Genomic DNA, 27,501 nt, shown 5'->3' with positions numbered 1-27,501 from the left:
AGCAAATAGATGGGTCTTGTTTTTTTATCCATTCTGATACCCTATGTCTTTTGGTTGGCGCATTTAATCCATTTACATTCAGTGTTATTATAGAAAGATACGGGTTTAGAGTCATTGTGATGTCTGTATGTTTTATGCTTGTAGTGATGTCTCTGGTACTTTGTCTCACAGGATCCCCCTTAGGATCTCTTGTAGGGCTGGTTTAGTGGTGACAAATTCCTTCAGTTTTTGTTTGTTTGGGAAGACCTTTATCTCTCCTTCTATTCTAAATGACAGACTTGCTGGATAAAGGATTCTCGGCTGCATATTTCTCCTGTTTAGCACACTGAAAATATCGTGCCAATCCTTTCTGGCCTGCCAAGTTTCAAAAGAGAGATCAGTCACGAGTCTTATAGGTCTCCCTTTATATGTGAGGGCACGTTTACCCCTTGCTGCTTTCAGAATTTTCTCTTTATCCTTGTATTTTGCCAGTTTCACTATGATATGTCATGCAGAAGATCGATTCAAGTGACGTCTGAAGGGAGTTCTCTGTGCCTCTTGGATTTCAATGCCTTTTTCCTTCCCCAGTTCAGGGAAGTTCTCAGCTATTATTTCTTCAAGTACCCCTTCAGCACCTTTCCCTCTCTCTTCCTCCTCTGGGATACCAATTATGCGTATATTATTTCTTTTTAGTGTATCACTTAGTTCTCTAATTTTCCCCTCATACTCCTGGATTTTTCTATCTCTCTTTCTCTCAGCTTCCTCTTTTTCCATAACTTTATCTTCTAGTTCACCTATTCTCTCCTCTGCCTCTTCAAGCCGAGCTGTGGTGGTTTCCATTTTGTTATGCATTTCGTTTAAAGCATTTTTCAGCTCCTCGTGACTGTTCCTTAGTCCCTTGATCTCTGTAGCAAGAGATTCTCTGCTGTCCTCTATACTGTTTTCAAGCCCAGAGATTAATTTTATGACTATAATTCTAAATTCACTTTGTTATATTATTTAAATCCTTTTTGATCAGTTCATTAGCTGTTGTTATTTCCTGGAGATTCTTCTGAGGGGAATTCTTCCGTTTGGTCATTTTGGATAGTCCCTGGAGTGGTGAGGACCTGCAGGGCACTTCCCCTGTGCTGTGGTGTATAACTGGAGTTGGTGGGCGGGGCCGCAGCCAGTCCTGATGTCTGCCCCCAGCCCACTGCTGGGGCCACAGTCAGACTGGTGTGTGCCTTCTCTTCCCCTCTCCTAGGGGTGGGATTCGCTGTGGGGTGGCGTGGCCCGTCTGGGCTACTTGCACCCTGCCAGGCTTGTGATGCTGGGGATCTGGCGTATTAGCTGGGGTGGGTAGGCAAGGTGCACGGGGGCAGGAGGGGCAGCTCGCTTCTCCTTAGGTGATCCACTTCAGGAGGGGCCCTGTGGCAGCGGGATGGAGTCAGATCCGCCGCTAGAGGTTTGGCTCCGCAGAAGCACAGAGTTGGGTGTTTGTGCGGAGGGAGCAAGTTCCCTGGCAGGAACTGGTTCCCTTTGGGATTTTGGCTGGGGGATGGGTGGGGGAGATGGCGCTGGCGAGCGCCTTTGTTCCCCACCAAACTGAGCTCTGTCATCCGGGGGCTCAGCAGCTCTCCCTTCCCTTTGTCCTCCAGCCTTCCTGCTTTCTGAGCAGAGCTGTTAACTTATGACCTCCCAGACGCTAAATCGAGCTTGCTGTCAGAACACACTCCGTCCATCCGGCCCCTCCGCTTTTGCAAGCCAGACTCGGGGGCTCTGCTTGGCCGGTGAGCCGCCCCTCCGCCCTGGCTCCCTCCCGCCAGTCCATGGAGCGCTCACCACCTCGCCGCCCTTCCTACCCTCTTCCGTGGGCCTCTCATCTGCGCTTGGCTCCAGAGACTCCGTTCTGCTAATCCTCTGGCGGTTTTCTGGGTTATTTAGGCAGGTGTAGGTGGAATCTGCACGGCCCGCCTCTACCAAAGATTTAAAGAAGAGTTAATACCTATTCTTCTCAAACTATTCCAAAAAAATAAGAGGAAGGAAAGCTTCCAAATTCATTCTATGAAGTCCATATTACCCTGATACCAAAACCAGATAAAGACACTACCAAAAAAAAGGGAAATTATGGGTCAATATCTCTGATGAGCATAAACTTAAAATCCTCCACAAAATATTAGCAAACTGAAAAGAATCATTCTCCATAATCAAGTGGGATTTATTCTTAGGATGCAAGGGTATTTCACTATCTGCAAATCAATCAATGTGATACATCACATCAATATGAGAAAGGATAAGAACAATATGATTATTTCAACAAAGGTCATATATGAAAAGCCCACAGCTAACATCATACTCAAAGGTGAAAAACTGAGAGCTTTTCCTCTAAGATTAGGAACAAGACAAGGATGGACACTCTTACCACTATTATCCAACATAGTACTGGAAGTCTTAGCCACAGCAATCAGACAACAAAAAGGAATAAAAGGCATCCAGGTTGGTAAGGAAGAAGTAAAATTTCCACAATGACATGACACTATAGATAGAAAACCCAAAAGACTTCACCAGAAAACTGCTACAACTGATAAATTAATTCAGTAAAGCCACAGGGTACAAAATCAATATACAGAAATCTGTTGCATTTTTATACACTAATAATGAAGTAGCAGAAAGACAAATTAAGAAAACAACCTCATTTACAATTGCACCAAAAGAATAAAATACCCTAGCAATAAACTTAACCGAAAAGGTAAAAGACTAGTACTTTGAAAACTATAAAACATTGATGAAATAAATTGAAGATGACACAAACAAACAGAAAGATAGTCCAAGCTCATGGACTGAGAGAACCAATATTTTTGAAATGTCCATACTACCCAAAGCAATATACAGATTTAATGCAATCCTATCAAACTACCAATAGCATTTTTTTCATAGAACTAGAACAAATAATCCTAAAATTTGTATGGAACCGTAAAAACCCTAAATAGCCAAAGCGACCTGAAAAGAACAAAACTGGAGGTATCACAATCCCAAATTTCAAGATACACTACAAATCTGCAGTAATCAAAACAGCATGGTACTGGCATAAAAACTGACACATACATTAATGGAACAGAAGAGAGATCCAAGAAATAAACCCATGATTATATGGTTAATTAATTTACAACACTTACAACACAGTAGGCAAGAATATGCAATGTGAAAAAGTCTCTTCAACAAACGGTGCTGGGAAAACTGGATGGCTACATGCAAAAGAATGAAACTGGACCACTTCCTTACACCATATACAAAGATAAATTCAAAATGGATGAAAGACCTAATTGTGAGACCTGAAACAATAAAATTCCTAGAAGAAAATATAGGCAATAATCTCTGACATCAGCTGTAGAAATATTTTTCTGGGGGCACCGGGGTGGCTCAGTTGGTTAAGCGTCCAACTTCAGCTCAGGTCATGATCTCACAGTCCGTGAGTTTGAGCCCCACGCTGGGCTCTGTGCTGACAGCTTGGAGACTGGAGCCTGCTTCAGATTCTGTGTCTCCCTCTCTCTCTGCCCCTCCCCTGCTAATGCTCTGTCTCTCTCTGTCTCAAAAATAAAAACATTAAAAAAATTTTTTTAATAAAAAAAAGAAATATTTTTCTAGATATGTCTCCTTCAGCAAGGTAAACAAAAGCAAAATTAAACTATTAAGACTACATCACAATGAAAACTTCACAATAAAAAGCATTCTTTCTGCAAATAACCTAGTCAGCAAACTAAATGACAATCCACTGAATGGGAGCAGATATTTGCAAATAACAAATCTGATAAGGGATTAATATTCAACATACATAAAGATTTTATACAACCCAACACCAGAAAACAAATAATCCAGTTTAAAAATGTGCTGAAGTTATGAACAGACATTTCTCCAAAGAAGACATACAGATGGCCAACAGATACATGAAAAGATGCTCAACATCACTCATCATCAGAGAAATGCAAATCAAACTACAATGAGATATCACTTCACACTAGTTAGAACAGCTAAAATCAAAAACATAAGAAACAACTTTTGGCAAGGATGTGGAGAGTAAGAACTCTTGTGCATTATTGGTGGGAATGGAAACTGGTCCAGCCATTGTGGAAAACAGTATGGAAGTTCGTCAAAAAATGAAAAATAGGATTACCATATGATCCACTAATTCCACTACTGATACTTACCCAAAGAAAATCAAAACACTAATTTGAAAAGATACATGCATCCCCTCGTGTACTGCAGCATTATTTAAATAGCCAAGATATGGAAGCAACCCAAGTATCCATCGATAGATGAATGGATAAAGAAGGTGTGGTACACACACACATACACACACACACACACACACACACACACACACACACAACAGGATATTACTCAGCCATAAAAAATAATGAAATTTTGCCATTTGCATCAATACAGATGGAACTCAGAGAAAGACAAATATCATATGATTTCATTTATATGTGGAATTTAAGAAACAAAACAAAATGAACCAAGAAAAAAAGAGACAAACAAAAACATATTCTTAACAAACTGGTGGTTACCAAAGGGGAAGTGGGTGGAGGGATGGGTGAAATAGGTGAAGAGGAATAAGTACACTTACCAGGATGAGCACGGACTAATGTACAGAATTGTTGAATCACTATATTTTACACCTGAATTAATGTAATGCTACTAATTATACTGAATTAAAAAATGAAACTAGAAGTATAAATTCCTTTTCTCAGAGACTATTTTTAAACACCTTCCTGTTTTCTAATAAACAAAGGGAAAGAAGATGTACAAATGCAAATACAATCATATATTTAAAATAAACTTGCTTTTTAAAAGCATCTTTTTGTGTACTTTTTGCATACTTTTGTCGAAAAGGATACTATGAAAGTAAAAGCATATGGCTAGCCACAGGCAGGCTGCAAAGGCATATAGCTCTAGCTACTCCTCCCTCTCCCAAAAACAACTCCACTGTGGAGTAAGAGATTTACAATAAAATGAAAGACTTTTCTTCTGTGCTAAAAGCCAAGAAATCTACTATGTTCAGTAAAAAAGATCAATAAGCTTTCATTTTCAGATATTCAGTGATCAAAAAATTATGTTAACAATTCAACAAATATTTACTGAAAAATTATTTTTTTGTTTATTCCCCAAACACTGGTAGACTGTGCTAGACACTGCCAGGCAGGGACTGAAGATTCAAACAGGAATAAATCAAGTCTTTCCTTTCATAGAATCTTATTGAGGTGGTTGGGGGCAGGGCATGGATTGGAAAGAAGAGAAAGGAGGAGACAGACATGTAAATAAATCATTATAATATTGTGAAATTAGTTGAATAAAGTTGAACACAAAGTACACTGACAGTTCGAAAGAAGTAACTAGCTTTATTGTGGGAGATGAAGGGGGACTGCACAGGGTTCAGCTCTGTCTGATTCCAAAGAAGCATATGACATAGGGGCTTACAGCCTCATTGCAGAGATAAAATCCACTATAACTCAATACCGATTCAAAGAAATCAGTTACTAATTAGCAATTTAAAACTTTCTGAAAGCAGTTTTTTCTATTTGCTGATGCAGTAGATTTGCCTCTAGAATCACTCTTGGAGTACTCAGTGCTTATCCGTGAACATATTACCTCAGAGTTAAGACCTAAGTAAATGAAGAAAGGATTTAAAAGACAGATGTGTTGGAGGTTTCAAAACAGAGTAGGAAATATGCAAAAACTAAAACTCCTTATTTAACAATTCTGTGTAGAAACAACACTCTCAGAGAGACTTTCAAAGACTCCTAACTTGAAAATAGTAGCACGTCCCAGAAAAAAAAATGTTGTATTGTTTTACTTTATAGAATCATAGCCCATATACAAATAGTGGCAGTTACTTTACTTTAAAAACTATGCTGTATTTTTATATTGGGCTACTATCTAGTCATTAAAGAACCATAATATTCTCAAAAGATATCATTAAGAGAGTGAAAAGGCCAGCCACAGCCTGGGAGATATTCATAATAAATATAGCTGCAAAAAAAGTGATATCCAAAATGTAAGAAGTTCTAGAAAGAGACAATCCAGTTTTTAAATGAGTGAAAGGCATGAGGGGCATTAAGGAGGGCACTTTTTGGGATGAGCACTGGGTGTCATATGTAAGAGATAAATCACTGGGTTCTACTCCTGAAGCCAAGACTACACTGTATGTTATCTAACTTGCATTTAAATAATAAAAAGAGTGAAAGTCTTAACAGACACTTCAGAAAAAGTACATCCAAATTGCCAATAAGCTAATTTAAAAATTCTCAAAATCATTATTCATCAGCTAAAAGAAAATTGAGACCAAAGCCTCATCAGAATGGTTTAAATTAAAAGACTGGTAATTCCAGGGGTTGAAGAGGATAAGGAACAACTGGAATTTTCAACACTGTTGGTGCAAGTGTAAATTTGTACAGTCACTTTGGAAACTGTTTGGCAGTATTTACTAAAAAGCTAAACACAGACCTACCTACTCTATGAAACAAGAATTCTCCTTCTAGGAATATTCTCTAGGGTAGTAAATGCATATATTAGCCAAAAGACACATAGAAGAATGTTCATAGCAGTTCTATTCCTAATAACCATAAGCTAAAAACAATGCAAATGTCCATCAACAGTAGAATGATTAAAATTAAAATTGTGTGGTATTTTCATACTACAGTATACAACATGAGAGTAAAAGAAAACTGCTACACAGTAGTGTAAGTGCCTGACATTAAGCTTTTGATTGTAGTATAAGTGCCTGACAATCAGCTTTTGATTGTCAAGGCACCCTTTTCAAAAGACATCCATCTTGAATAACCATAACGCCAGCTATATGACGCAGCTACTAGCAAAACAACCAGATAAAGAACTAGAAGAAGGTCCCTCTTCAAACTACTTGAGTGACTCCATTTCTCCTTTCCTGTACCATAATTCCCATTCTTACGCTTTAAATTACCCAATATAAAATGAAGCCATGTAGCTCTCGACACCACAAGTCCAGACCCTAATAAAGGCAGAACCCCAGGTTCTCTTTCCCCAGCACATCCCTGGGCAGTCCTCAGGTGTGTCCTATGCCCTCCAGGGCTTGTAAATGATAAATCTTGTTCCTCAAAGTTCCCTTATAGTTAAATGGATTAAAGACTTGAATGCAAGACCTAAAACCATAAAATTCCTAGAAGAAAACATAGGGGAAAGTCTTCCTGATATTGGTCTTGGCAATGATTTTTTTGGATTTGACATCCAAAGCATAGACAATGAAAGCACAAAGAGACCACATCAAACAACAACTGGGACTACATCAAACTAAAAAGCTCTGCATAGCAAAGGAAACAATAGAGGGAACAGGTAGACTATGCAATGAGAGAAAATATTTGCAAATCATGTATCTGATATGGAGTTAATTTTCAAAATATATAAGGCACTTATCCACCTCAATAGCCAAAAACAAACAACAAACAAAACAAAAAACCAACAACAAATAATCCCATTGAATAATGGGCAAAGTACTAGAATAGAGATTTTCCCAAAGAAATACAAATGGCCAACAGGTTATTGAAAACGTGCTCAACATCACTAGTCATCAGGGAAATGCAAATCAAAACCGTAATTAGACATCACCTCATACCTGTTAGAATGGCTATTAACAAAAAGACAAGAAATAACAAATGTTGGTGAGGGTCTAGAGAAAAGGAACCATTGTACACTATTCATGGGAATGTGAACTGGCATAGTCATATGGAAAATATTCTGGAGGTTTCCCAAAAATTAAAAATAGAACTACCACATGATCCAACAATTTCACTTCTAGACATATATCCAAAGGAAATGAAATTAGAATTTCAAATAGATATCTGTACTCCCATGTTCACTGCAGCATTATTTATAATAGCCAAAATATGGGAAGAACCTAAGTGTCCATCAAAATTTGAATAGATATACAAAATGTGGTATATATCCACAATGCAATATCATTCAGCCACAAAAAAAAAAAAAAAAATAAGAAATCCTGCCATTTGTGACAACATTGATGAAACATGAGGGCATTATGCTAAGTGAAATAAGTCATTCAGAGAAAAACAAAACTGTATAATTTCACTCACATGTGGAATTTAAGAAAAAGTCAAACTCATGGAAACAGAGTAGAAAGGTGTTGCCAGGGCTGGATGGTGGGAGAAATAGGCAGATGTTGATCAAACTGTACTAACTTTAACTTATTAGATGAATAAGTTCTGGAGATCTACTGTACACCCGGGTGACTACAGTTAATAATAGTTTACTATATGCTTGAAATTTGTTAAGAGAATAGATCTTAACTGCTTTCATCACACACATAAAACAATGGTAACTATGTGAGGTGAAAGATGTATGAAAGTACCTTGATTGTGGTAATCATTTCACAATGTATATGTACATGAAATCATCACACTGACATTTTAAATATATACCATTTTGTCAATTATATTTCATACAGCTAGAGAAAAAATAAAAGTGAAAATTTTAACAATTAAAAAAGATACTATGAAAGGATTATTTACAAGTCACCAAAAAAGCTTATTTCTGAGTGGTAGGATTATTGGTGATTTTTATTTTCCTTAGACTCTCTTGCTTTTTTTTGCCTTTTTTTAAACACTTTTTATTATTTATTTTTGAGAGACCGAGACAGACAGCGTAAGCAGGGGAGGAACAGAAAGAGGAAACACAGAATCTGAAACAGGCTCCAGTCTCTGAGCTGTCAGCACAAAGCCCAACCTAGGGCTTGAACCCATGAACCGTAAGCTCATGACCTGAGCCAAAGTCAGATGCTCAACCATCTGAGCCATGCAGGTGCCCCTCTTGCTCTTTTTTTCAAAATTTCTTCAATCATTATACAATATTGTCATATATACATTTTACTGTCACTGCATGTTATTAATATGTGTACTATTTACATGCTATTTCTGTTCTTTATATTCTGACTATGCAAAAACTATGAATTTTTATAAGAATTATATGTAAGACCTTTTTATCAAACATAGATAGATTATTTTTCAGGCAAATTATAGCTTAAATACCAGCTATTTCATCAAAATCTTGCCCCAGCAGATAATGAGCATCTCAGCTAAGAAAAGTATATAAACATTTCTTCACAGCTTTAGTCGTTACCTTACTTATCAGTGACACTAGTTTGTAAAACTAACACTTTTTTAAAGTAATTCAGCATCAGGAAGAAACCAATACTATTTATCTTACTATATGATCATTAATAATCCAGCTCTTTGTAAAAAATTTAAGCTGTTGTAAATGAGTAAATTCACTCTGAACTCATTAATTGTTCCAGATTTCCATGGGCCAATAAAATTCATAATATGCCAACTTTGTCCAATTTGTAGGTTAAAATGTTACCTTTGTTCACACTGTCTCTTCAGTACAGTATGCAGAAGAAACAGGTTTTTGTTTCTTTCCATGCTTTTGTTTTTTGGTGTGTGTGTGTGTGTGTGTGTGTGTGTGTGTGTGTGTATGTGTGTGTGTGTGTGTGTTTTCTGCTTTAGTTGATTTTCACTTTATATCTCATGGAATAAAGTTGAAGCCAGTCTGTACTCCCACTACCTTCACCTGAAGATGGGTGCTGTGTGGTGTTTATTAAGCAGTGAAACTGGTTCAAGGAAAAAGTTTTGTCTTTCCTTTAACTATTTTTCCCTAAACTCTGATGGCAGATATGTACCAGGCAACACAGTGTATACCCAAATAGACTTTCAACCCTAAGGGGCTGTTTTTCAAGACACCCTAATGACAGGTTGTCCATGAGCAATCTGGTTGACTAGTGCAGTGTTAACTCAGATGCTCGCCATGCTGCCTGAGACTCAGCAGGGCAGGAAGAGAAGGCAAGGACATTTACACAGAAACAAAAAATCGCAAGAAATGCCAAAAAAAAAAAAGGGAGGATTGAATTACATTTTAGAGGGAATTAAGCCACAAATAGAAGAGCTTTGAGAATCAGGCAGAAAAATGCAGCACAACTATAACCTGTAAATGTCTTGTTCTCTCTCCCGCCTGAACTCATGTACAGAAACAGACACAGGAAGTAGATTATAGTTGCCCAAACTCCCTAAGACTGCTCAGTATTTATGTTGAAAGAATTATATACCATCACATCAGACCAAAACTCAGACTTGGTCAAAGACTGACCTTTGGTCAATCCAGCAGTCTCTCAAACCTGTCTTCTCTCCATGACCTCTCCTCTCTGGCTGGGTAGGAGTCTTTCCCGTATTCACATGACTAAGAGCAATTTCTTAAATCTGACTCTCAGTCAATGTCAGCTCCATCACTGACTCATTATGTGGCTTCCAAGACAGTATTTAATCTTTCTGAGCCTCATTTCCTTCCATGTGAAATGAAAATAGTAACTGTATCTTCCCACAGGTTTCTTGTGAGGATTAAATGTACATAAAGGATAGGGGCACCTGGGTAGCTCAGTCGGTTAAGCATCCAACTTTGGCTCAGGTCACGATCTCGTGGTTTGTGAGTTTGAGCCCGGCATTGGGCTCTGTGCTGACAGCTCAGCTCAGCCTGCTTCGGATTCTGTGTCTCCCTCTCTCTTCCCCTCCCCACCTCGTGCTCCGTCTCTCTCTCAAAAATAAAGAAACATTAAAAAAAATTAAATGTACATAAAGGATGGTGCTTGGTACATAGTAAACACTCATTAAATACAGTATAGATGCTACTACTAATTCCATACCTGTCTCCACATGAGCTTAATGCCTAAGAAAGAAACAGAAGATATTTGCTTGAACATCTTTACCCTAGTAAAGTTCATATGTAAGTCCATGTGTACAGAAATGTAACTTCATTTTTTGTTAAAATCCATTTAAATCAATGTTTACCAGGTACCTAGTTAATTAATAAAAGTTCAAATTCTCTTTCAGGTCTGTTCCTCCCCACCAACCCATTGATAATTTGGCAATTGCCTCTACATGTTAAAGGCAAAGTAGTTCTCTTTAAATCTTTATGGGTACTTTTTAAATAAATGATTTTTATTATGAGAGAGAGAGAGACAGAGAGAGAGAGAGAGAGAGCACATGTGTGCACACAAGCTGGGGAGAGGGAGACAGAGAGGGAAATAGAGAATCCCAAGCAGGCTCTGTGTTTTCAGTGCAGAGTCCAATGGGGGGCTCAAACACATGAAACGGGAGATCATAACCTGAGCCAAAATCAAGAGTCTGATGCTTTACCAACCGAGCCACACCGGTGCCCCAGTGGGTACTTCCTTTGATAAAATATTTCAAACACTATCCATTTGTAAAAGACAGCCCATCCTAAGTGGACCTTCTGTCGTAAATCTTTTCTGAGTTCAACAGTCAACTTTGCCATTTCACTCTTCTCAACTTCTACAGGACCTCAACAATGTAAATATCACTTGATTCTATTACCTCAAATGGCATATTTTTTAATTTAAAACACTTAAGTTTTAAAATAAATAAAAATTGAATCACTGTGAAACTATATTTTATGTTAATTAAACAATAGGAGAATCACCCAGAAATAGTTTCTTATTTCCTCAAATCCCATAGATATAACACGTTGTCAAATTAGCTCTTATTTGTTGAATGCATTCTATGTGCCATACCATACCCTAAATGCTTTTCATATCTTATCCAATTTAACTCCCATGGGTTTGAGTTAGAAATACATTAAGAAAGATAGGAAAGGGGATTATCTTTTGTGTAGGAAGACATTATGGGTTTTATTCATGTTATACATTGAATTCTTCTAATGATAAGATTGATACACTAAATTCTCCACTTTGTGCATGAGAAAACTGAAGGTAAGCAGATTTAAGTAACTAATCCAAAGTTCCATAATTAGCAAATGGCAAAGTTAGAATCCAATGATTTCTGGCTTTAGCACCTGTAGACTAAGTCCTGATTCATTCTCTGACTGGCTTGTCACCTTGGACAAGTGAGTTAAACCTGCCAGACCTCAGACCCCCAACTGGAAAGGAATTACTAAAACCAAAACCTAATACTCAAGACCCATCTTATTCATGAGCTGTGCTAAGTGGTTTATGGGAATTATTCTTTCCTCTCAGAACAAAATCCACAAGGCACGTATTACTCTTCCTGTTTTATAGATAAGGAAAAAAAGGCAAAGAGAGTGACAGAACTTGCCCAAACTGCACAGCTAGTGTGGTTGAACTGGAACTCACATCCCACTTTCCTCTCTATCAGGTGCTACCCTGCCTCCAAGGACTGGAAAGATCTTTCATAAAAACTGCACCTGGTGTTGTAAGCACAAGATAAAGAACGTATACGAAAATTACTTGAACAAAAATGTCAGCTTTGCTTACAAAATTTCAGGTTAATACCAACAAATGTACTAAAAGACAAAACCGGGCTGTAAAAAATTCTTGACAAGCTGAAAGGGTTGGCCTAATTAAAAAGATGAAATTTCACAGGATAACAGCCAGGCCCTATAATTAAGTTTAAAAAAATCAAATGTACCAGTTCTAGAGGGAGCAGGTATGGTTAGCAGCTGGTACATAAAAGGGTTTTAATAGATTTCAAGCTCCAGTATGAGATAACACTGTAATGTAGTTGTGCTCAAAAAAAAAAAAAAAAAATACAAAGTTATCTTGGGCTACATTATTAGAAATTCAGTGTCCAAACAAGATGGACCATAGTAGGACCAAATTTGCACTGGTCAGTTCACACCCACAGTACTGGGGTTCACTCAGGGAGTCACATTTTAGAGAAATGATAGCAGAAAGGGATCAGAGAACTAGACAGAACTCAGAAATCTGCCACGTCGCATGTTGAAGTTGTGACAATATATGAGAAAACTCACTAAAAATCATTAAATATTTGCAAGATTTATATTCTAGATGGCCCCTTAAAGCAAAATAAGAATCAGGATTGGAAGATGCAGAGAAGAATGTTTCAGTTCAGTGTGAGGAAATTTTTAAGAAACAATTATAGGAAATAATTAAAAGAATATAAAGTTGAATGAATGTGAGTATTCCTTATCACGCAGGTGTTCAAGCAAAAGGTCAACCACCACTTGTCAAAATACTACACAAGAGATCCAGATAAGAGACTAGGGCTCAGACTATATGGACTTGAGGTCCCTTCTGGCTTTGTAATTCCATGTGTGAAGCGGAGGAGGGAGAGTATTTTAAACCTGACAGAAGGTACAGACTGTGCTTGTTTAAATTAATTTATACAGCATATTAATAGCATAGTGCCATTCTCATAAGTAGCTTAATAAATACTCTCTAAATAAAGAAAATGTTTCTTACACATCAAAATAATCTGTGTTGTCTAATAAATTAAGTTCAGAATGCAGTTTAAATCCATCATATAAGATGTAACACTTTTATAGGTTTTGCAGCCTACTAATTTACCATTATGTGTCACAAACTATAAATAGGCTTCCCTTTCTTCTCACTATACTTTTCTTTCTTCCTGAGTGAGCTAACAAACTCCCCTCCCCATAAGATTTGAAATAACACCTATTGCCAGCCCAGATCATTTTTCCAAGCTTTGTATCTGTTATCATCCTAGTCAATATTTTCATTGAAATACCCAACAGGTATCTCAAAAAATATTTTTACAGCTGAACTCTTAATGGCCAGATCCCACTCATAGTCCACTCTTCCTCATCTCAGTAAAGCCCATCCCCAAATTTGCTTATGTCAGAACTCATGGAGCCATCCATGGAAGTTCCTTTTCCCTATGTTTCATATCTTGCCTGTAACCAAGGGCTGACTGTTCTCAGAAACATTTCTCCATCCACTTCTGCCCACATTCCGGTCCATTCCAAACTCATCTCACACTCTTCTGCAAAACCTCAGAACTAGTCTGCCTTGCCCTAAATATTGTATCCTAATTATATGGTCTCTGGTTGTCTAGCTTTTCTTTGTATTATCTTATATTTCTACATAGGCATATTGTTCTCAAACAGTATGATTCGCTTTTCACTTTTCAATGTTTATGCTATCTTCTCTTATTTTGAAGTGGTAGGTAAGTAACATCTGGAGATGGAGGGGCAGGCTTTCATGCATGGAAAGAAATTCTCTGTTATTTTCTAGATTTTGATGAATATTTATTAAATTTATACATTTTAAAAATAGCTTTACTTAACATAGTAAGAAAAATGGAAAGATCTTATTTTATTTCTGACATTTTGGCTAAAAATAGAAACCTCAATTTCACTTGTTCTTTGAATAATGTATAATAACTCATAAGTTTAACAGATTAATCCTTTTAAAACATTTAATACCACTTTCATATATAATTAATCAAATTCCCTCAGACAATTCAAATCACAATTACCTACCCAGTATACTTGACCCAGTATACTTGACTCTTTCAAATATGTTATACACAAAAAAAGCAGACTGACAAATGAAACAAAATTTTCTGAGAACTTTATTCTTGTAAGTCTAAGTCAGACATTTTTTAAGTAGATCAAACTGTTTTACACATTTCAAAAATCTTTAAAAACAAAATAGAATCTTTTGCGTTAAAATATTAAAATACATTTCTAAATTGCCTCCCTTCTGAAACACTGCTAAAACCCAGAGTAAAAGACATTTTTTTAACAAATAAATACACCTGATCTCAGATTTCCAGCCTCCAAAAATGTGAGAAATAAATTTCTGTTGTTTATAAGCCACCTAGTCTATGTGGTACTTTGTTATAGCAGCCTGAACTAAGACAACACCCATAAATACACTAAAGAGCACAGCAAGAGAATTTTAGAAGTTAAAAAGCTTTAGAATCAAGAAAGGTAGATCCCAAGCCAGTAACAGGGAAAATTAAAAATCAACCCAATTTATAGCATACCATTTCCAAAAGGTTCAGGAACAGGTAGCACCAAGCACTTCTGGTAGAGGGGCTTGTAGAAGTGGAGGACTAAAAGAAGGAAGATTCCATTTTAAAAAAGGTGCTTCTATTCCTAAATTTCCTACCTTTTCCCCTACCCCTGCAATCTTGACAGAAAGTTTATTTTTGGAGGGGCACCTGGGTGGCTCGGTCGGTTAAGCGTCCGACTTCAGCTCAGGTCATGATCTCGCGGTGCGTGAGTTCGAGCCCCGCGTCAGGCTCTGTTGCTGACAGCTCAGAGCCTGGAGCCTGTTTCAGATTCTGTGTCTCCCTCTCTCTCTGACCCTCCCCTGTTCATGCTCTGTCTCTCTCTGTCTCAAAAATAAATAAACGTTAAAAAATATTTAAAAAAAAAAAGAAAGTTTATTTTTGGAGAGAGAGAACAAAGGGTCTCTGGTTTGGGAGATATGGAACAGTTGAAGACTTAGTTATCACATCTATACAAAGGGAAATAATGGAGCAGGAATACAATATGAATGCAGAGATTCCCAATAGGCTTCTCCCACTGGGCTCTCAGAAGTCTGAAAGCCACATCTTTACCCTCCAGACAAGTGATTCGAAGGATGCTCTTTCCTGGAAATCTGACTAGCCTAAGAGGATTGGGGAGTTATGGGGGCTTCCCCAAGAAATAGTACTACCCTAAAGCAGTAGTACTCAACTGGTGGCAATGTTTCTACCCCCCCAAGAGAAATTTGGCAATATCTATATGGAAGCAACTCAAATATCCACCAATCGATGGGCAGATGTGGTATATACATACAGTGGAATATTGCTCAGCTTTCAAAAGGAAGGAAATTCTGACACATGCTACAACATAGGTGAACCTTGAGGATGTTATGCTAAGTGAAATAAGCACAAAAAGACAATACATTATGATTCCATGTATACGAGATACCTAGAGTAGTTGAATTTAGGACAGAAAGTGGCAGGGTAGTTTCCAGTGGTTGGAGTGAGGGGGGATGGGGAATTGTTTAGTGGATATAATTTTAGTTTTACAAAATGAAAAACATCCTGATGATTGATTGCATATGAATGTACTTAACACTAATGCCCTTTTCATTTAAAAATGGTTACACAATGGTAAATTTCCGTTATATATAACCACAATTAATTTTTTTTTTTTTATTTAGGGGCGCCTGTATGGTTCAGTCAGTTAAACATCCGACTTCCGCTCAGGTCATGACCTCACAGCTTGTGAGTTGGAGCCCTGTGTCCGGCTCTGTGCTGACACCTCAGAGCCTGAAGCCTGCTTTGGATTCTGTGTCTCCCTTTCTCTTTGCCCCTCCCCCATTCACACTGTCTCTCTCTCTCTCTCTCTCCTTCAAAAATAAATAAACATTAAAAAATGTTTTAATTAAAAAAATGTACTTCTCATTCAGTATTTCTTAAAAGGCTTTTCTTTCCTTCCCTTGGGAATCAGCCAAGGGGCCAAGGAGGTATGAGAAGGCACCCTATTTGGACCTTGGATCAGAAAGGAAAAACGACATTGTTAGAACGGCTGCTAAAATCTGAATGAGGCCTGTGGACTGGATGCTACTCATATGTCAATGGTGATTTCTTGGTTTGAAAGGTTACACCGAAGTCTATGTAGAAGGATATCCCTCTTTGGAGGGAAAACATACCAAATAATTTGGGGATGATAGGGCATCATATCTTCAATTCGTTCTCAAATGGTCCAGGAAAAAAAATAATGATTTTGGTTATGTTTACCTTTTTTGATAAGGTGTCTGTTCATTCTATGTTTTTTATTCGGATGTTTGTTTTTTTATTATGGAGTTTAGGAAGTTCATAATATATACAGGATACAAGTGTTTATCAGAAAGGTGATTTGCAAATATTTTCTCTTAGTCTGTGACTTGTCTTTTCATCCTCTCAATGTCTCTGAAGGAGCAAAGGTCTTAATTTTGATTCAGTCCAACTTAGCAATTTTTTCTTTCAGAGACTGTGTTTTTGGTTGTGTATCTAAAAATATTTTTTGCTCAATCTAAGGCACGAAGATTCTTCGCTTATGTTTTCTTCTAGAAATGTTACGGTTCTAAGCTTTACAACTGGACCTATCATCCATTTTGAATTGATTTTATAGGAGAGGCATGGGCCAAGGTCCTTTTTTGGCATATAGATATATAATAATTCCAGTAACATTTGTTCAAAAGACTATCTATCCTTTCTCTACTGAATTAGCTTTAAATTCTTGTCAAAAATCAATTGTCTGTTTATGTAGGGGTCTCTTTCTAGGCTCTCCGTTTTATTTCATTGACTTATTTATCCTGATACCAATACCACAGTGTCTTGATTGTTATAGCTATATAAGTCTAAAACAGGTAGCATAATTTATCCAACTTTGTTCCTCTCTTTGAAAGTTGATTTATCAATTCTAGATGCCTTTAATTTGCACATAAATTTTAAAGTCAATTTATCAATTGCCACAAGGGTGGAGAGAAGAAACCCTGCCAAGGTTTTTGTAAGAATTGCATTGCATCTAGAGAGCAATTTAGAGAGACTTGATATCTTCCAAATATTGAATCTTCTGCTCAGTATATCTATTTATTTAGTTCTTCAATTTCATTCAATAATTTCTGCAGTTGCTGCCTACAAATATTGTACAAATTCCTTAGATTTATTCCTAAGTATGTTATATTTTATATTATTGTAGATTACATTTTTCGTTTCAAGTTCCAATTGTTTTATTGTTAGTGTTTACAAATAAAATTGATTTTTACATGTGGATCATGTATTCTGCAAACTTGCTAAATTCACATATTATTTCTGATAGATTTGTTTGTAGATATCTTAGGGTTTTCTACTCAGGTTATCCTGTTGCCTATGCACGAAGACAATTTTACATATTCCTTTCAAGTATGTATGCCTTTTGTTTATTTATTTTACTTCCCTAGCTAAAACCTTCAGCACTGTTGAATGGAAGTGGTGAAAGCAGATATTCTTGCCTTATTCCTACTCTATAGGGGGGGAAGTTTTTGGCCTGTCACCATTTAGTGTGATATTAGTTGTAGGTTTTTCATTAATACCCTTTATCAGGTTGAGTAATTCTCTTCTATTTAAACTTTGCTAAAAATTTTTATTAGGAATGAATGTTGGGTTTTATCAAATGCCTTCTTGTCATGTATACAGATGACTATATGATTTTTATTTTTTTATTATAAATTTTAAAAAGGGGATTACCTCTAACTTAAAACATTGAACTAATTTTGCATTTTCAGGATAAACCCTGCTTGATCATGATGTAGTATCCTTTTTTATATAATGTTGAATTCTATTTACTAAAAATAAAAAATAGTCTATGTTCATGAGACATATTGGTCTATAGTTTTCTGTTCTTATAACGTCTCAGTCTAGTTTGGGTATCAGAGTAATACTGCCTAAAAACATGAGCTGAAATTATTCCCTCCTTTTCAACTTTCCAAAAGCAGCGTATAGAATTAATGTTCTTTATGAAATACTTGTTAGAATTCACCAGTGGAGCCATTATTGTGGCTGTAGTGTGTATGTGTGTGAAAGATTTTAATTATAAATTCAATTTCTTTAATAGACATAGGGGTTTTTAAGATCATCTATTTTTTTCTAAAGTGAGCTTTGATAGTTTGCATTTTTCAAGAAATGTGTTCATTTCATTTAATTCAATAAAGTTGTTCATAATATTTCTTGTTATCCTTGTAATAGCTATAGAATCCTTAGTAAAGTCCTTTTCTTCATTCCTGACATTAGCAATTTTGTCTTCTGTCTTTTCTTCCTGATCACTCTGGCTAGAGATTTATCAATTTTATTAATTTCACAAAGAATTAGTTTTTTATTTTCTGTATTGATTTTATCTATTAATTTTGTTTTCTATTTCATTGATTTCCATTCTAAACTTCCTTATTTCCTGATCATTTCCTTCCTTGTTCTCAGGTTTTGGTTCATTTTCTCTTCTTTTTCTAGATTCTTGGGTAGGAGCTGAGGTCATTGATTTATGACCTTTCTTCTCTAGCAATACAGTTGATAGTGACAATTTTCTTCCCAATACTGCATTAGCTGCATCACAAAATTTGATTATGTGTGATCATTTTTACATACTCCAAAAAATTAATTTTTCTTTTTTTATTAAAAAAAATTTTAATGTTTATTTTGAGAGAAAGAGAGAGCACATGAGTCAGGGACCAGCAGAGAGAGAGACACAGAATCTGAAGCAGGCTCCAGGCTCTGAGCCATCACACAGAGCCCAATGCGGGGCTTGAACTCACAGACTGTGAGATCATGACCTGAGCCAAAGTTGAACCCTTAACCAACTGAGCCACCAGGTACCCCCAAAAATTAATTCTATTGTTTGACCCATAGATTATTTAGGTGTGCATATTTTCACTTCCTAATATGCTGGAAAGTTTCAAGAGATCTTTCAGTTATTGATTTCTAACTTATTTCCACTGTTAAAAGTCTCTCAAGGTAGTAAGCTGAGGCAATTTTAGGGTTTACCTTGTTTGTTTCTTGACACTCAGGGCCCCTTCATTGCCCTACATCCAAGCATTTTAATAGTTTCTCCATGGAAATCTTGGTTAGATTAATTCCCAAGACTTAATAATTTCTGTTATTGAAAATTGTCGGGGTGCCTGGTTTCAATTTGGCTTAGTTAGTTGAGTGTCCAACTCTTGATTTCAGCTCAGGTCATGATCCCCGAGTCATGGGATCAAGCCCCAGGTCGGGCTTGATCACGCTGAACATGGAGCCTGCTTAAGATTCTCTCTCTCCTTCTGCCCCTCTCCCACACTCCCACTCTCTCTAAAATTAAAAAGGAAAATAATAAAATGATTATTGCTGATAAGAAAAATACCACTGATTTTTGTAGATTGATTTTTTTCTCCTGCAACATTTCTGATCTCTTTTATTAATTCTAAGAGTGTGTTGATTTTGTTTTTCTAAGCAGATAATTATATAATCTGCATATTATATCTTCCTTTCCAATGCTTATGTGTCCTTTATTTTCTAAGATAACATTCAAGACTTTAGTACTAAAATAAACGAATGTAAACTTTCTCCATTAAATATATTTAGTATCAAATCTTTTCCAAGTAAAAATGTTCCTTTCTAGTCCTCATCTGCTAAGAGTTTTTACAATAAATAGGTTTTGAACCTTAACAAATGATTCTTTAGCACTAATTAAGATAATCCTATTATTTTATTCCTTAGTTTATTATAAATTATTATCAATATGTTATCAATAGTTATTCTCAATAGATTACGTATGTTGAGCAATCCTTGCTTTTATGGAATAAACCTTACATAATACTGTTATACTACTTTTTTCATAGACTACTGGATTTGGTTACCTAATATTTTATTTAAGTTTTTGCAACTACATTCATAAGTTAATTTTTTTTCTTGTATTGCTAATATCTGGTTTTGCTATCAAGATTATGCTAACAACATATAGAAGCTGGGAAGCTTTTGATCTTTACTATTTTCTGAAATAATTTCTATAAAATAAAATAGAGATCAACTATGCCATGGAAATTTGATCCAAACTCCCTTGTAAAGTGATCTGAGCTGAATTTTGAAAAGGAAGGAATATTTAAACTTGAATTAATATTTAAGTAAATGATGGTGGATTGTAGAGTCACATTTCTCACTGTCAGAGAGGGAGGTTACAGACAAGTAAGGGGAGAAGGCCACAGTAATCCATGCAGTAAAATGAATACCAAATATTCACCTTCCACAAATAAATGACTGAATTAATTAGTTGACTGATTGATTACAAGAGTCAAATATTCTGTGCATAAACTGAGTAATTTATGTAATACTCAACCCTCAGGGAATAGAACATAGTAGAACATAACTCCCAAATCCTTAAGTGTGGCTGTGCATTGTGACTTACTTCCAAAGAGTACAGAATGAAAAGAAGGAGGGAAAAGGAGTAACTACACAATGGGAAAGCACAACAGAAACTACACCATCGACAATAAAGTCATCTTGATAGCATGTACCCTTTGTATGATGTAATGAGAATGATACTTCCCTCTGTGGTCTTCCTCTCAAAAAACCCATAACCACAGCCTAATCAGAAGAAAACTATCAGGCAAATCCCTAATGAGAGACTAAAGAACTAAATGATTTTTAAGTCTTGAGGCCAAATAATGTCTGGTTTTTACCTTTTCCCCGATGGGTCATGTTTTCAATCATCTTCTACAAAATACCTGACCAGTACTCCTTAAAATTGGTAAGGTCACCAAAAACAAGGAAAGTCTGAGAAACTGTGACAACTAAGGGGTATCTAAGGAGACAGAATGTCTAAATGTAATGCAGTGTACTGTTTAGGCTCCTAGAAGAGAAAAAGGACAGTCGGTAAAAAAAAAAAAAAAAAAAAAAAAAAAAGAAGAAGAAGAAAAGCTGCATTAAATATGGATTTTAGTCAATAATAAGGTATCAATATTGGTTCATTAGTTGAAACAAATATGCCATATTAATGTAATATACATACCAGTATGTTTTCCAATAGGGGAGACTGGGTGTGGCATATATGGGAACTCACTGTACTCTCTTTGCAACTTTTCTGGAAATCTAAAATTAGTCTAAAATAACCTAAAGTCTAAAAAATAAAAATAAAAATTACTTTTTAAAAAAGTTATTTGTTTATTTTGTGAGTGTGTGTGAGTGGGGTAGGGGCAGAGAGACAAGGAGAGAGAGAATCACAAACAGGCTTTGTGATATCGGCACAGAGCCCAACGTGGGGCTGGGTCTCATGAACCATGAGATCATGACCTGAGCCTTAAGTTGGACACTTAACCAACTGAGCTGCCCCAAAAGTTACTTTTTCATGATAAAACAAAATGACTAGAAATAAACAGGAAAAGCTGCCCAGAAAGTATGCAATGTGAATACTGAAATGACTGTTCAAATTGAAAATGGCCAGATAAATGCTAATAGTTACAAAAGTGGATAGAGCTATAAGAAGTCATTTCATTAATTCCTCTTTGCTAAAACAGTATCAAACGAAGTTATCTCCTATATTTTAAAGCCCTCAACAGAAGACCCAAAGCTTCCATCAGTTGATCATTATAACTTTTAAGTTCCTTTACTGTTCCTCTCAAAATCTTTCCGTACAATCTAATTAAATTCATTATACTACAATTTCAGCTCACCTTCCCTTTGATTTTCCTTAGTGAAGATATATGTGTAGAGTACCACACTTTAGGTAAATGTTAGACAAGTACTTGAAGACAATTATGAAAATGACCTTCAATCTTGAGGCCAAATAATATCTGGTTCTTTTACCTTTTCCCTCATGGGTCATTTTTTCTAAGTTTTTAATCATCTTTATGATTTTCTTTGAACCTCTTTTATTAGAAAGGCTTAACAGTGAAAAAGAACAAACTATTTAGCATACTTGCAGCATTTTAATGGCACTGCTAAATTTCATCATGCAGATTTGCCCTTTCCTTAAGCTATACTCAGAATTCTACTGTTGAAAAAAATGCCAAAACTTTGCCCTAAGTAGCAGGAATTGTATTGTCATTGAAATAGAATCTTTCTCCAAAATAATACCACTCAAATTGAAACATCACTATAACTTTTCCAAAACCAAGAATATAGTATTCAAAATAGATAATTTGACCTATTTTAATACATCATCAATAATCAGACTATCAAACACAATCCACACTTAAATAAATACTAATGAAATTAACCCCTTAAAATAAAGCAATTACTTTTCAAAAATGCTTTTCTGTCTCTTTGTACAAGTACACTCCCCTACCTCTCTTTTTACAATCATTTATGTTGAACGACAGATAATGTCTGATGGTGAATTATAACATCACAATAGTTAATCCAGGTAAACTAATCTGAAAAAAAAACTCACTTTGGCATTCTAAAGCCACTTATTAGTTTCTCTTTACCTCATGAAATTAACTTATTTATGTATTAAATTGCCAATGCCATACCAGTGCTCAGGAAAAAGGTGTTAATATCCCCTTTTCTTGGATGGTATTATCTATCCCAATTTAAATGTTTATAACTCTTTTGTAGCTAATGTGTTCCTCCATTAAACTCATCATACTTATTACAAATTTAGAATATAGTGAAATTCATAAAAAATTGACCTAAAAATGGATTCATATACTTTATTATAATAATGTTACATGGGTTAGAACCCAGTGTGGAAGCACTAAATCCATGGTATCAAGTGGTCTTTCTTTCTCATCAGTTTCCCACTATCTTAAATATCAACATTTTGATCTCTCATTATGTGGGACTAATCTAAGTAGCAAGAAGATAGAAATCTTTAGTCAAATTTGAAAAAGTCCTCTGGGTTTTTTTCCAGTTTTCATTATCTTTTTTCCCATATTCTCTCTGCATTCTGGAAATTCTCCTCATACATAAGATTACCTATGTACTAGACATGTTATCCACCATATTCTTCAGCTGTTGTCATTCTCATTCAGACCAAGAGTTTTTATTCCAAGTACCTATAATGCCACCTGAGGAATATCTTAGATTGAAGAAGCATGTTTCAATTGGAAGGCCAGAAATGCTGGAAAGTTGATACCTTCAGGAGCAGCCTTAACCTGTGATGGACAGAAGTTAGTAGGTAAATAACCCAGGTTTGCTTATCTTTCTGGTAGGACACCCAGATATGTTCTACACAGTATCCAAAAGGTCTACACTGGCATTGAGGTCCAGTTACCCACAGTGGCGATCTGCTTATTAATGCATTTATTAGCTTGCTTTCTTTCCTGGCAATGTTCCCTGGGATCACCTCCCAAATAAAACTACCTACATTCAAATTCTTTTTTCAGGGTCCAACCTGAAGATATGATCTTTATGTCAATATTTCCTGATTTTCGTTTCCCATTGTCATGCCAAATGCAGAAAAGTTGAATCCCCTCTTTGATAGTCATAACTATGTTTGAATTAAAATTTAAGTTACAATCATGAGATGATTTGTGTGAATGAAAAGCTCTGTGTGATCTCCATAAGGTCTATAAATTTACAATTGTAGTATTAGAGAATGATGTTACTAGATTCAAGACAGTTTGAGCTAAACTTTGCAATAATGTTATTAACTTCCTACAGTCAGACATGAGCTTTCAAGATTTGATAAACATATACAACAGTACTACTTTACCTTTCCTAGCATGAAATATTTTTTTTAGTATTTGTTCATCCTTTGCCATGATGGACATGATGTCATCAATCTGCATAGCCATTTCTCAGATTACTTGGTCTGGCCTTCATAAAACGATACACTAATTTTTCCCATTGCCCACTAAATGAATATTGATTAGAATTACAAACAGTCTGATAAAATACTAAGTAAAATTTAATGGATTTTTAAAATTAATTTAAAAACCAGCTTTATTTTACATAATTTTGATTAGGCATATGATATGTGACTGTCCATCTGCACTCTTGCTCTGGGCCTCACAGGTGTTAGGAAGAACCGGAGGAGTAACAGGGATTATCTATATCCTCAGGACAGGAAGTCCCTCCATTCTCACAGAACCACGCCCACAAAAAAGAGGTCAAAGCTGACACCAGGGAACTGGCAAAATTAGATTTTTATGAGAATTAGGTGACTACTAGAAAAAAATATCTCTTTCATTTTATTCTAGGCCCTTGATTTTTCTTCCCCCTGTAATTGGTATAGTTTTGAGAAATAAGAGATAATCCTCACTTACTACCTAAAGGTATCCAGTGAGATGTTTTGCTGTTCCTCAGCACTCATACTGAGAGATTATTCTCTGGAACAATTTACAAGTACACTCATACCACCAACAAGAGCTTCTAGAGAAATACTAAGGGAAGTGATGTTTGCTCTTTGTTAAATTTCTGAAAAGAAGATTGAGGAAACCGGCATTTGTAGAAAAGCCAAATAGCAATACATTCTTGCCATCAACGAATTTCCCAGGTGAGTCATGCTTCATAAAATAACTTTTTAAAATACTAGCAATCTTTGGGACAGAAAAAATTCAGAGGGTTAAAATGTTCCTGTCATAAAGGGCCCCAATCCTGCAGAGTAATGACACTTCAAAGTGCTGAAGAAGCAGAAAATATGACAGGTCCTAAACAAGCCCATGCGATTGATTAGCAAGCTAGGACTTTCTCCTCTCTTTTTCTCCCTTCATGGATGTGTACACAGTTTGAGGTGCCATTTTACATCCTAAATTAGAGACCTGGGATGGCAACCTCATTGCAAAGTAGACCTAGAAATCAGGTTGCAAGGTGTATTTGAATGTCAACAGGTAGCTGTAAGGAAAACTGTTAATAGATCCTTTTAAATCCTTGAAGATAAGAGTACACAGCTGGGGTGCCTGGGTGGCTAAGTCGGTTAAGCATTGACTTTGGCTCAGTAAAGATCTCATGGTTCGTGAGTTCGAGTCCCACATTGGGCTCTGTGCTGACAGTGCAGAGCTTGGAGCCTGCTTTGGATTCTATGTCTTCTGCTCTCTCTGCCTGTCCTCTGCTCGCACTGTATCTCTCTCTCTCAAAAATAAACATTAAGATAAGAGCACACACCAAGGCTAGGTTAGTTTAAAAAGGTAATTTGTATTACCATAAATTTGGCAATTAGCAGCTACAAACATAATCTAACTACAATAGCCCAAAAAGACCAAACACAACTTTTCTGTTATAATACCGTGCCTGAGTGAAGAGAAAGCTTAGCTAACTGGAGCAGGAGAGGAGCTGTCTACAGAAAGATAGATGTGTACAGATTGTGCCTCCCCAGGCCCATTCTGAAGCTGGCATAACCACTCTTTATCCAACTTTACTTTTTTTTTTCTTCACAAATCTTAATGGAATCATTTATTAATAGAATAATATAAAATAATACATGTTTTATAGCTGAAACATGACTATAATATTGAAATTAATGTTGGGGTGCTGGATGGCTCAGTCGGTTAAGCTTCCAACCCTTGGTTGTGGCTCGGGTCATGATCTCATGGTTTCATGAGTTCAAGCCCCACGTTGGGCTCTGCACTGTTAGCGGGGAGCTTGATTGGGATTCTCTCTCTCTCCCTCTCTCTCTGTCCCTCTTCCACTCACGCTGTCTCTATCTCTCTCAAACAAATAAAATGAACTTTAAAATAAATAAATAAATAAATAAATAAATAAATAAATAAAATTAATGTCAATCTATGAGTTCCATATGTGTAAGGGATAAGGAACTAACTAGGGGACAAAAACTTGATCCTGAGTGTTCTACAATGAATCTTTCTAATTTCAATTTCACATAGTTAATGACCATGACAACAACAAACCCTCTTCCTCTAGGCTATCTTTAATGTCTTATGACAGAGGAAGGAAAAAATTAATTAGTATTTTTATCACTTAAATCATGATTTATGATTTATTAAACTATTCATGAAGGAAAATCATGCTTTGAAAATTATTTTCAATGAGATGTCCAATATACAAATGATACAAGTCTATTACTACCCTTCTGTGCATCTATGTACGACAAATGATATTTACATAGAGTAAAACACCAAATATATAGTGAACTTTAAAATAATTCCTCCATTAGGGGCACCTGGGTGGCTCAGTCAGTTGAGCGTCTGACTTCGGCTCAGGTGATGATCTCACAGCTCTGTGAGTTTGAGCCCCACATCGGGCTCTGTGCTGACAGCTTGGAGCCTGGAGCCTGCTTCGGATTCTGTGTCTCCCTCTCTCTCTGCCCCTAACCCACTCACATTCTGTCTCTGTCTCTCTCAAAAATAAATAAACATTAAAAATTTTTTTTAAATAATTCCTCCATTAGAATATAATTACAATATATACCAGCTAGAAATTTAAACAAATGTGTATGATGCAGTGTGATGAACAATAAATGTCCTCCCATCACTCTTCCTATGCCACACCCCTAAGTCTTGCTTGAGATCATCTTTAGCTTTCTTTACTCCCTCAGAAAAGCCTACTTTGCATGGGTATTAGGCATCCCCATACATGTTTCCATCATATAAAAACCTGCACCTCCCATATCCCAGCTCCTTTCTCAGTGTATCCTATTTACTACACTGATCGTATTCCTAGTAAATATCCTAGTAGCCTAGGTTTTGTTTACTGTCTAGACTCCCCCCTGGCCAATGGGCTTTGGGAAGTCAGGGATGATGTCAAACTTGTCTTTTCTGTCCCCAGCATCTCCCAATATGCCTACTACTGGCACCCAGTAGGAATTGCACAAATATATGTTAAGGGAAATCTTTCTCAGTGATCCATAGTCATATTTTAATTAAGAACCTTTGATTATCCACTCAGTCATTTTTGCTGGATCAAATTATCAAACAGTCAGTCAGTCATATATACTGGCATGTGTTTGGGTCATTTCCTTATACCATTATTTAGTGCCAACAGGAAAGTCATGGTAAATTTAAGAAGAATCACAAATGATGAGGAAGATAATCTAGTGCCAGAAGGAAACTTGTAGCTGGCCCTCAGCTGACTGGGGCCAGTTTTCTCATTGCTCCAACTCAAGTCTGTTCTATTCTAGTAGTTCATGATTCTTTGATACGCAATTCAGCCTAATAAGCTTCTATAGAGTCCTATGGGATAACCCCACCACTACCAGAGACCAATGGGATAACACCACCATTACCAGAGGCTAAAGTGATTTCTGCCCTCAGATTTCCCATAGTCTGAAATAGAACATATAAATAAATGATAGAAATACAATATT

This window comes from Prionailurus viverrinus, chromosome B2, assembly GCF_022837055.1.
Source record: "Prionailurus viverrinus isolate Anna chromosome B2, UM_Priviv_1.0, whole genome shotgun sequence".
In the NCBI taxonomy this organism is placed as follows: Eukaryota; Metazoa; Chordata; class Mammalia; order Carnivora; family Felidae; genus Prionailurus; species Prionailurus viverrinus.
Note: the sequence above shows the minus strand (reverse complement) of the source record.